This window comes from Sus scrofa, chromosome 8, assembly GCF_000003025.6.
Source record: "Sus scrofa isolate TJ Tabasco breed Duroc chromosome 8, Sscrofa11.1, whole genome shotgun sequence".
Lineage (NCBI taxonomy): Eukaryota > Metazoa > Chordata > Mammalia > Artiodactyla > Suidae > Sus > Sus scrofa.
Window position 1 is genome coordinate 28707155 of NC_010450.4, and position 10448 is coordinate 28717602.

The following is a 10448-nucleotide window of genomic DNA, read 5'->3' on the forward strand; positions in this document are numbered from 1 at the left end:
CCTTCACTTTGGAACTGAACATCCACCTGGCCCAAGAGTTGGAGAAGCCTGAAGAGGATTTGTGGAAAGGTAGAGTCCTTGCAGACCCAGCTTCTGCCCGGCATCAATGAGGTGAGCCAGCAGATTAGCAACAAAGTGTGAGAGCTACAAAATAGCTGCTGCCCCATTTCTGCCTTTCCAGTCTTCCACAAGAATGACTCTTATAGCCCATCATAACCAAAAACACGCAAGAGGGGAGTTCTGGGAAATGTAGTTCAGCAAAGGCAAGTTGACACATTACAAAGCCACTTAAAGTTTTAGCACCAAGTTAAAAACCATAACATGTTGTAGTTATTTCTGAAAGATTCGTAAGGATATTAGTGTATCAAAGGCTCAACAAAAAGTTCTTGAGTTTAAAAAATAAATCAACTTGGAGTTCCCATGGTGGCGCAGTAGTTAACGAATCCGACTAGGAACCATGAGGTTGCGGTTCGGTCCCTGGCCTTGCTCAGTGGGTTAATGATCCAGCGTTGCTGTGACCTGTGGTGTAGGTTGCAGACGTGGCTCAGATACTGAGTTGCTGTGACTCTGGCATAGGCCGGTGGCTACAGTTCCGATTTGACCCCTAGCCTGGGAACCTCCATATGCCACGGGAGCAGCCCTAGAAAAGACAAAAAGACAAAAAAAAAAAAAAAAAAAAAAAAAAGATAAAATAAATCAGCTGTTCAACCGTGATCTAAGATTACCCACATTTATTAAAATAGCTGATTTGGAGAGTCCCATTGTGGCTCAGCAAGTTAAGAACCTGACTAGTATCCAAGAGGATGGAGGTTCAATCCGTGGCCTTGCTCATTGGGTTAAGGATATGACACAGCTCGGATCCTTTTGCTGCAGCTGCGGCATAGGCTGGCATCTGCAGCTCCAATTCATCCCTAGTCCATGAACTTTCATATACTGCAGGTGTGACCCTAAAAAAAAACAGCTAGTTATGATTATGAAACATTGTGAAAACTCAGTGATTGGTATTGATGTGATGTCAGATTTTTGTGTATTTCTATGAGTAAATCTTAGAAAAAAATCTGTAATGAGATGCTGTTCCTTTAGAATGTTAGTGTAAATCCTAGTTACTAAGTAGTGAAGTTTCTTCAATTTACTCATCAACATATCCAATTATTTTCAATTTCAAGGAAAGATATATGTAACAGTCTAGAGAAATTTAGAACTTCTCAATTCATCCTTAAGTAATCTATTTTAAGTGTTGGGGCTCCATTTTATTTTCATTGAAGGCCTAATAATAAAGTTCATTTGATTTCCTATTTAAAATGGACTGTAGTTAAACCTCAGAGTCAATAGACACACATCTACATCTTCCAACATAGAATCATTGTATTAAAGGTTTTAAAACTAAATTATAAAAATAGCTACCACTTGAGGCAGCATAATAACAGATAAAAAGCATGGACTCAGGCACTAGACTGGCTGAACTTAAAACTGTCTTAGTTTATTTGGGCTGCTGCAATGGTTTATCAAAGACCGGGTGGCTTATAAACAACAGATATATATTTTGTACAATTTCTGGACGCTGGCAAGTTCAAGATCAAGGCACCAGCAGTTTAGTGTCTGCTGAGGGCCCCCTTCTTGGTTCAAATATAGCCATCTCCTCACTGTATTCTCACATGGTAGAAGGGAGCTCTCTGGGGTCTCATTAAAAATGGCACTAATGGGGAATTCCTGTCGTCGTGGTGCAGTGGTTAACAAATCCAACTAAGAACCATGAGGTTGCGGGTTTGATCCCTGGCCTTGCCCAGAGGGTTAAGGATCCAGCGTTGCCATGAGCTGTGGTGTAGGTTGCAGACTCGGCTTGGATCCCACATTGCTGTGGCTCTGGTGTAGGCCGGTGGCTACAGCTCAAATTCAACCCCTAGCCTGGGAACCTCCAGAGTGGTGGAGTGGGAACCTCCAGAGAGAGAGTGACCCAAGAAATGGCCAAAAGACAAAAAGAAAAAAAAAATGGCATTAATCTCATTCCTAAGGGCCCCACCCTTGTGACCTAATCACTTCCCAAGGGCATTACTTTCAAATGTCATCACATTGGGGATTAGGTTTCAATGTATAATTTGGGGGCGGGGAAGATACAAGCATGAAGTCTATAGCAAGGATGGATTCTGAAACCAGACTGCTTAAACTTGAAATTCAGTTCTACCACCTATTAGCTGTGTGATGCTGGGTATGTTATACAACTGCTCTGAGCCTCAGTTTTCTCATGTGTAAAATGGGAATAGTAATGTTTCCCCCTTCGTAATTTACAATGCATATTAAGGGATTTAGTGTTTGTGATACAGAGTTTTAAATTGTGCTTGGTACATTGTGAATAATGTATGTATGTCCAACTCTTCACAGAAATCCCTGTTGAGCCTAAACTTATACTTTATGGATAAGGAAACTAATTCAAATAGAGGTGAAGCATTCTTTCTTAGAGCACACGAAACCCTAGGTGGCTCTAACTCTAAAACATAGTCTCATTCCACACGACCATGGAACTTCCCAAGCAAAACTTTATGGATCTCTGAGGCTTCTTCAAGAAAGTCTCAAAAGACCAGATCAAATTGACTAGGTCCAGAAATGGAATTAGTCCCTCTCCCCAGGGGTTGCTAAAGTTGTAGCTGTCACTCATCCTTGACCTAGACTAGATATGAATGCGAACTTAGAATGAAGGACTCCATGGGTTTATTTTGCCCTGAGCTTACATGGTCCCTAGAAAGTTCTTTAAATACTTTCAATCAAGTACTCAGAAAAATTTTTAAAAATAACCTTGCACATGCAATTAGAAACTGGCATGTGGGGAATTAAATAGAAGGATGAAATTTTCTGTGATTATCAGGGACTACTTGAAGGGAGGTGCTTTGAAGAAAATTACTCAGACTCCCCAAATTCAACGAGGGGACCTGATATGACTTGTTGACGCCAAAGCTGACATGAACTCAAGGGCAGAGACTCAGCCAAGAGACTCTTCTCTTTTAGCAGGACAGAGATAAAGAGAGATGAGGGTCTGGAGCAAGCGTAGCTGTGCTACTATGATTTTAATGACCTTTACAGAAACGTAGAACAGGGAAATACCTTCAAAGCAAGTACGAAAGAATCCCTTATGTTTCTGTGGGAGCACACTTGAGAAACAGGTCAAAAATAATTTCCCACACATCTCTACAATAGTTCAAGTGACTCCAAGGATGCCTTCAGGACACCATTTCCCTCTAGGCTGTGAAATAGTGAATAGGAGAAAAGCACTTTTTCAGGAAGCTTTTCTGACTCCTGCTGCCTGCATTGATCACTCACATATCTGGACTCCTGCTGCTAGTACAGTATGTGCCACATGTATTGAATCTGCAGTTCTTCTACTTAGTAACTGAGCCACCTACATGAAGTTACCTAACTTCTCTCATTCTGTTTCCTCAGTATCAAAAAACTGATTGAGAAAACTTATACTAATTTCATAGGGTTGCAATGAGAATGAACTTCAAAAAATTGCAAAAGGACATAGAACAGTGCTAGACACTTAATGCAGTGGTTTTTGAGCTCTCTGTGTTCCCACCTCTTGTCTCTCAGAGACTGTGGCATTTGATATGCCCATTAGGAAATATTTTAAGACCCACAAGAACTTGGAAATATCTGAGATTTCAGCTACAAAATTATCACAACATGGGACAAATCACAGATATTAAAAGTCAACCTAAAGATTTAAAAAAATGACTCTTCAGACATAATACGCCCTGATTTATCAAATTAACTTTGTTGAAGGAATGTAAAAGCAGCCATGGAAGCAAATTAATGGCTTTATTAGAACTCCTTTGGATGCAAGTGACAGAAGCTCAACTCAAATAATAATAAGAATAAAATTAGCACATACCATGCTAACTAGCATAGCTAGTCTGATAAGCAGTGATATGACCATTTGAAGGATACTAGTATAGCGTCATACCTTGAAAGGATAGGAGGCCAACTTACATAACTCTGGGACACCTTATTGCACTAAATTGATGACCATTGTGGGTGCTGGTACTATGCTCCCTGTACCAAAAGCATGTGGGAACTAAGGAGTGGAAATAGAAATGGCTTCACTTACCGTCATGCCAAGGACCCATTTGAGGATTTTATGCTTCATGTCCTACAGTGTTAGTCTCCATGTGTCTTAAGGGTTGTTTCCCAGAGAGTATTTGTGCTTCCCATTTCCACAGCTTTATACTATATGGGTCTAAAAGTCCTGGATTCCAGAAGGAAGTGCTTCCTCAAGACGACAGAGTAAGGGTCTCATTGAACTTTAAGCTACAGCTTCTGCCAAGTCAGTTCAAGCTTTTCATGCCAAGAGACCAGCAGACAAGGAAAGGAATCACCATTTTGGCAGGACTGGGATACTGATCATGAGGAGAAGGCTGCCTATAAAGGAGGCAGAAAAAAAAATACATTTAGCACACATGGAGTGTTTCTTGACACTCTCCTACCCTGTTGCAAAGTATGAAGATAGCCTTGGCTTGAGATAGGCATGGAGACCAAGATGAAAATCTGGGTTTCTCCCCAGATTTGTCACCTAGACCAGGAGAGGTACCAGCTGAGAGAGAAGGAACTCCAGAATGTGCAATAGAGGGGGCAGATGAGGAGTATCAGTTCTGGTCCTGAGGCAGCTGCTTCGGTATGTATTTCATTCCACTAACTTCCCTCTCACACATTCCTTGTGGAAAGAGACAAGAATCCTGGTGGCACTGAACCAAGATGGGATGAACTCTCCCTGTGAAGTTGATGGATCCAAGTACTCCATGGATGAGGTGCACTCCCCAGATGCTCCAGGACTGAGCATGCGTGTTCCCAGTGCTGCTGAAAGAATTGGCTGCTGACTTTTCTCCACTGAATCACTGTCTGTCATTTTCCCTTGACAAAGGGAGTTAGTTTACCGAAGATTACCCTTATTTAAGCAAGAGCAAAAGTGGTCTGATTCCCTTACCTTAATTCAGGAAAATCTGGATAGCCATCTCAGGATCAGAGGGCCGCATGGGTCTTTGTTGTAACTGCACATTTGACCTCTTCCTCTGCCTAGTTGTGCCTTCCTCATTTGCTTATAGCTAATGTTACAGAGATCACAACCCCAAACACCACCTGCATGCTGATCTTCACCTCAGAATCTGTGTTCCTAGGTCCCTGGCCTGGAAATATAGCTAACATCTGTGGAATGCTTACAGTGTGTTAAATACCTTACACACATTAACTCATTCAATGCTCACTGAGAAATATTATCCATATATGTCAGATGGGAACCCTTAGGTTTAGAGAGGGTTGAAAGACTTACATGAAGCCTAGTAAGATAATTTTAGAATTAGATTTGGGACAAATATACACTTCAAATTGATCTCTTATGGAAATTTGGAATTCCACAGAGATTTTCATTATCTACAAGTGTATGTGGTGATCTGTGACAGGTACTAAATTGTAATTGCTAAGTTTCCATTTATATCACGTGTATTCTGAGACTACTAGTGATAATACCTGGAGACTATCCAGTGACCACATCTCTGTGGGACTCCATTGTACCTCATAAATTCTAAGGGTCTACTGTACTTATTGTGACCAAATTCACTTATACAAGACTAGTGAAGGTAAAATTTAAAAAAGAAAAGAAAGGTGTTAATACTTATTGACATCTTCTTTGCCCTGTACTAGTATTTTCCAAATTTCTTTTACCTTAAACCACAATAAGAAATACATTTTTCATAAGTGACCTAGTATACGCATGTATGTGTAGGTATGTATAAGATAAACTTATGCAAAAATTTTACCATCCAGTACATAACCTCATTTATATGGCAATGATTTTACATTCTATTTGCATGATTTTAAGCTAGTTGCTGCCTGCTGTATTGATTTCAAACTAAATGCATGAAGAACAGTTTGAAAATCACTTCCCAATGCTAACACTTCACATATATTTAATATAGCTCTTCTAACAACCTTCCAAAGAAGGAATTTATTATTATCATCCCATTTTTCCTCTAATGAGGTGCATTCTTTAACAACCATCCCAAGATCCTGCAACTCATAAATGACAGAGCCAGAATTTAAACAGATTAAAGTACTAAATTACTTTGTACATGTTTCAAACACCTGGTCAGAATACAAAATGCTTAAAAATAACAAGAGAACAGAAGATAAAAATGAAGAAATATGGGCATTTTCTCCATCCATTTTCTTTTGCATTTACACCAGCTTCACCATCACTCCTAGGAAAGAGGTCCAGGCTAAAAAGATGTCTCAAACTCAAAGAGATGCCAGTAACTAAAGGCAGATGGTGACCTTGCCATTTCCTATGAGAACTTGTGGAACTAAGAATGCAGCTCAAGAAAATTTACCTTCCTATTTAGCTAATGTTTTCCAATCTCTAGGCAACAAGACCTAGAGGTAAGGGTAGTGTTTTTTGGTGGTTTTTTGTTTTTTGCTTCCTTTTTTATCATTTATTTATATATTTTTTTCTACTGTATAGCATGGTGACCCAATTACACATACATGTATACATTCTTTTTTCTCACATTACGTGTTCCATCATAAGTGACTAGACAGAGTTACCAGTGCTACACAGAAGGATCCCATTGCTAATCCATCCCAAAGGCAACATTCTGCATCTATTTACCCCAAGCTCCCAGTCCCTCCCACTCCCTTCCCTTCTCCCTTGGCAAACACAAGTCTATTCTCCAAGTCCATGGTTTTCTTTTCTGTGGAAAGGTTCATTTGTGCCCTATATTAGATTCCAGATAGAAGTGATATCATATGGTATTTGTCTTTCTCTTTCTGACTTACTTCACTCAGTATCAGAGTCTCTAGTTCCATCCATCTTGCTGCAAATGGCATTATTTTGTTCTTTTTTATGGCAGAATAGTATTCCATTGTGTATATATACCACATCTTCCTATCCAATCATCTATCAGTGGACATTTGGCTATTGTGAATAGTTCTGCAATGAACATGCGGGTGCATGTGTCTTTTTTAAGTAGAGTTTTGTCTGGATATATGCCCAAGAGCAATCATAGTAGGAGACTTTAACACCCCACTCACATCAATGGACAAATCCTCTGGACAGAAAATCAATAAAGCAACAGAGATTCTAAAGGAAACAATAGAAAAGTTAGACTTAATTGACATTTTCAGGACATTACATCCAAAAAAAATCAGAATATACCTTCTTCTCAAGTGCACATGGAATATTCTCAAGAATTGATCATACATTGGGGCACAAAGATAACCTCAACAAATTTAAGAGTATAGAAATTATTTCAAGTATTTTCCCTGACCACAATAGCATGAAACTAGAAATCAACCACAGGAAAAGAAGTAAGAAAAAACCTACTACATGGAGACTAAACCAACATGCTACTAAAAAACCAATGGGTCAATGAGGAAATCAAGAAGGAAATTAAAAAATACCTCAAGACAAATGATAATGAAGACACAACCACTCAAAATCTATGGGATGCTGCAAAAGCAGTGCTCAGAGGGAAATTCATAGCAATACAGATCTTCCTCAAAAAAGAAGAAAAATCTCAAATCGACAACTTAACCCACCACCTAAATGAATTAGAAAAAAAGGAAAAAGCAAAACCTAAAGACAGCATAAGGAAGGAAATCATAAAGATCAAAGAGGAAATCAATAAAATAGAGATTCAAAAAACAATAGACAAAATCAATCAAACCAAGAGGTGGTTCTTTGAAAAGGTAAACAAAATTGACAAACCTCTGGCTAGATTCACCAAGAAGAGGAGAGAAAAAAACCCATATAAACAAAATAAGAAATGAAATAGTGTTGTTTGGTTTTAAGGACCATGTCTTCTGCTTCTTGAGAAGTGAAGAACTGTCAAGTCAATCAATACTCTTATCAACTTTTTTCCGGATATCAATTCAGTGAGAAATTTGCTCTGATGTAACTTAAGTGCTTTATTCACTCTGGAATCTTAATGATAAATTCATGTGAATTGTGATATATTCTCTGAGTATTCACAAGTTTTAGTGTTTGTTAGCATTTGTGGGAAAGATGAACTTGAGGGGCAAAATTCTCTTAATCAATTTTAACTTCTTAAGCAACACAATTCTCAGAACTGGCACAATGATACAAGATGCAGAAAACATCTTCCTCTCCATGGAATTTTTTTGTTTTCTACTATTCCTCAGATATGCATTTTACAGTGAAAATGTATACCATGGTGGTTAACAAGAGCTATACATTTTTGTCTTTTTCAATGGAGTGGAGGGTGGCAGAACCAGTTTATATGGGCTTATGTAAGGAAGAAGAAAGAGCAATTTTACACAAGTTTTTACAAAATAATCTCTAGATTTAGTATTATCCTCCTCTAAGTCTCAGTGGAAATCAAGTAAAACTGGCAAACATTTTAAAAATGAATTAAAAGAAGCAAAAGGCAAGAATAGCCATTCTTGAAGAAAAATATCACTCAGATTATTCTTAAATAAGAAAAAATTGGCTGTGTAGGTGTACATTTGCCCTGTAACATTGTTTTTGAACATTGGTGTGTATTTGATAATAAAGAACATAGAGACTTAGCTGTGTTGAAATAAGACCCATGCCTCTGTATTTTTACCAAGATTCCCAGCTGACTTTGATACCTGCCCAAGCTTAACAATCACTGCCCCAGTTGACAACTAGACAAATTATAAAACTGTAGCAATTAAAACAGGGTAGTACCAGCATCAGAAACAATAAAGAGACTAATGAAACAGAAAAGAAAGCCCAGAAACACACAGCTCTATATACATGCTTGACAAATAAAGGTGAATTTCAGATGATGAGAAAGAAGAGACTACTCAAAAATGATTCTAGGAAAATGGTATCTATATTAAAATAAAATTGGATTCAAAAGATCAACAAAATTTAAAGAGCATTAAAGACAATATTAAAAAGTCAGAATGTTAGAACTTTCACATTTAAAAAATTCTATGTGCCATAGGACCATAGGGTAAAGAAGAATTTCTAAAAGACAGATTTGTAAAGTGCAAATAATAAGGAAAATATAGACTAAATCTTTTTTTTAAAAAACTTCTTCCTTGGAGTTCCTGTCATGGCGCAGTGGTTAACGAATCTGACTAGGAACCATGAGGTTGCAGGTTCAATCCCTGGCCTTGCTCAGTGGGTTAAGGATCCAGTGTTGCCGTGAGCTGTGGTGTAGGTTGCAGATGCAGCTCGGATCCCACGTTGCTGTGGCCCTGGCATAGGCCGGTGGCTACAGCTCCGATTCAACCCCTAGCCTGGGAACCTCCATGTGCTACGGGAGCAGCCCAAGAAATGGCAAAAAGACAAAGACAAAAAAAAAAAACCTTCTTCCACTTGCAGCTATCTATAAGAAATCAGATGTTCCTAGATATTGCTTAGCCAAAACAAAAATATTGAAATTAATTGGACAAGAATATAGTTGTCCTTCCTAACAAGAATTATAAATGCTTATTTTCTAATTGTATAATCAAATGTCTTAAAGTTCAGTACATATGATACATTTATGCTAATACAATGCTGGTTGAATTTCTTTTACATACTAATGTTTTATATTAAATTTTATTTTAATGAAAAGTCTACTATTTTAAAACTCTTGCTTAACAGACAAGCAAACCCAGGCCCAAGGAAGTTATTTAATTTGCCCAAATCCACTTAGAAATACCACTTACACCTGGATCCCACTTTGTCATTTCACTGCACGATAAGTACTTAGCATATATACTGTATACTTATAACGAATACTTATATATATACACACTTATATATACATTATATACTTATACTTATATACTTATATATACATATATACTATATATCTGTATATATACTATATACTCAGCATATATATATACTATATACTTAGTGTGTATATATATAATATATATATACTGTAAATACTGAGTATATACTTAGTATATATACATAAGTACTTACAATACTTTGTCAACATTTAAATTTCCCTCTGTTTTGTTTGGCCTATGTTTTCCTCTAAACATAGGCTAAACACTCTCTGACATAAACGACAGCAACATTTTCTCAGATCCACTTCTTAGAGTCATGACAGTAAATACAAAAATAAACAAATGGGACCTAATCAAACTTAAAAGTTGCTGCACAGCAAAGGAAGCCCTAAACAAAATGAAAAGACAACCCACAGAATGGGAGAAAATCTTTGCAAATGAATTGACTGACAAGGGATTAATCTCCAAAATTTATAAACACCTTCTGCATCTCTGTACCAAAAAAACAAACAACCCCATCAAAAAATGGGCAGAAGATCTAAACAGACAGTTCTCCAAAGAAGACATACAGATGGCCAAAAAACACATGAAAAGATGTTCAACATCACCAATTATTAGAGAAATGCAAATCAAAACCGTTATGAGGTACCACCTTACACCAGCCAGAATGGCTATCCTCAAAAAGTCTACAA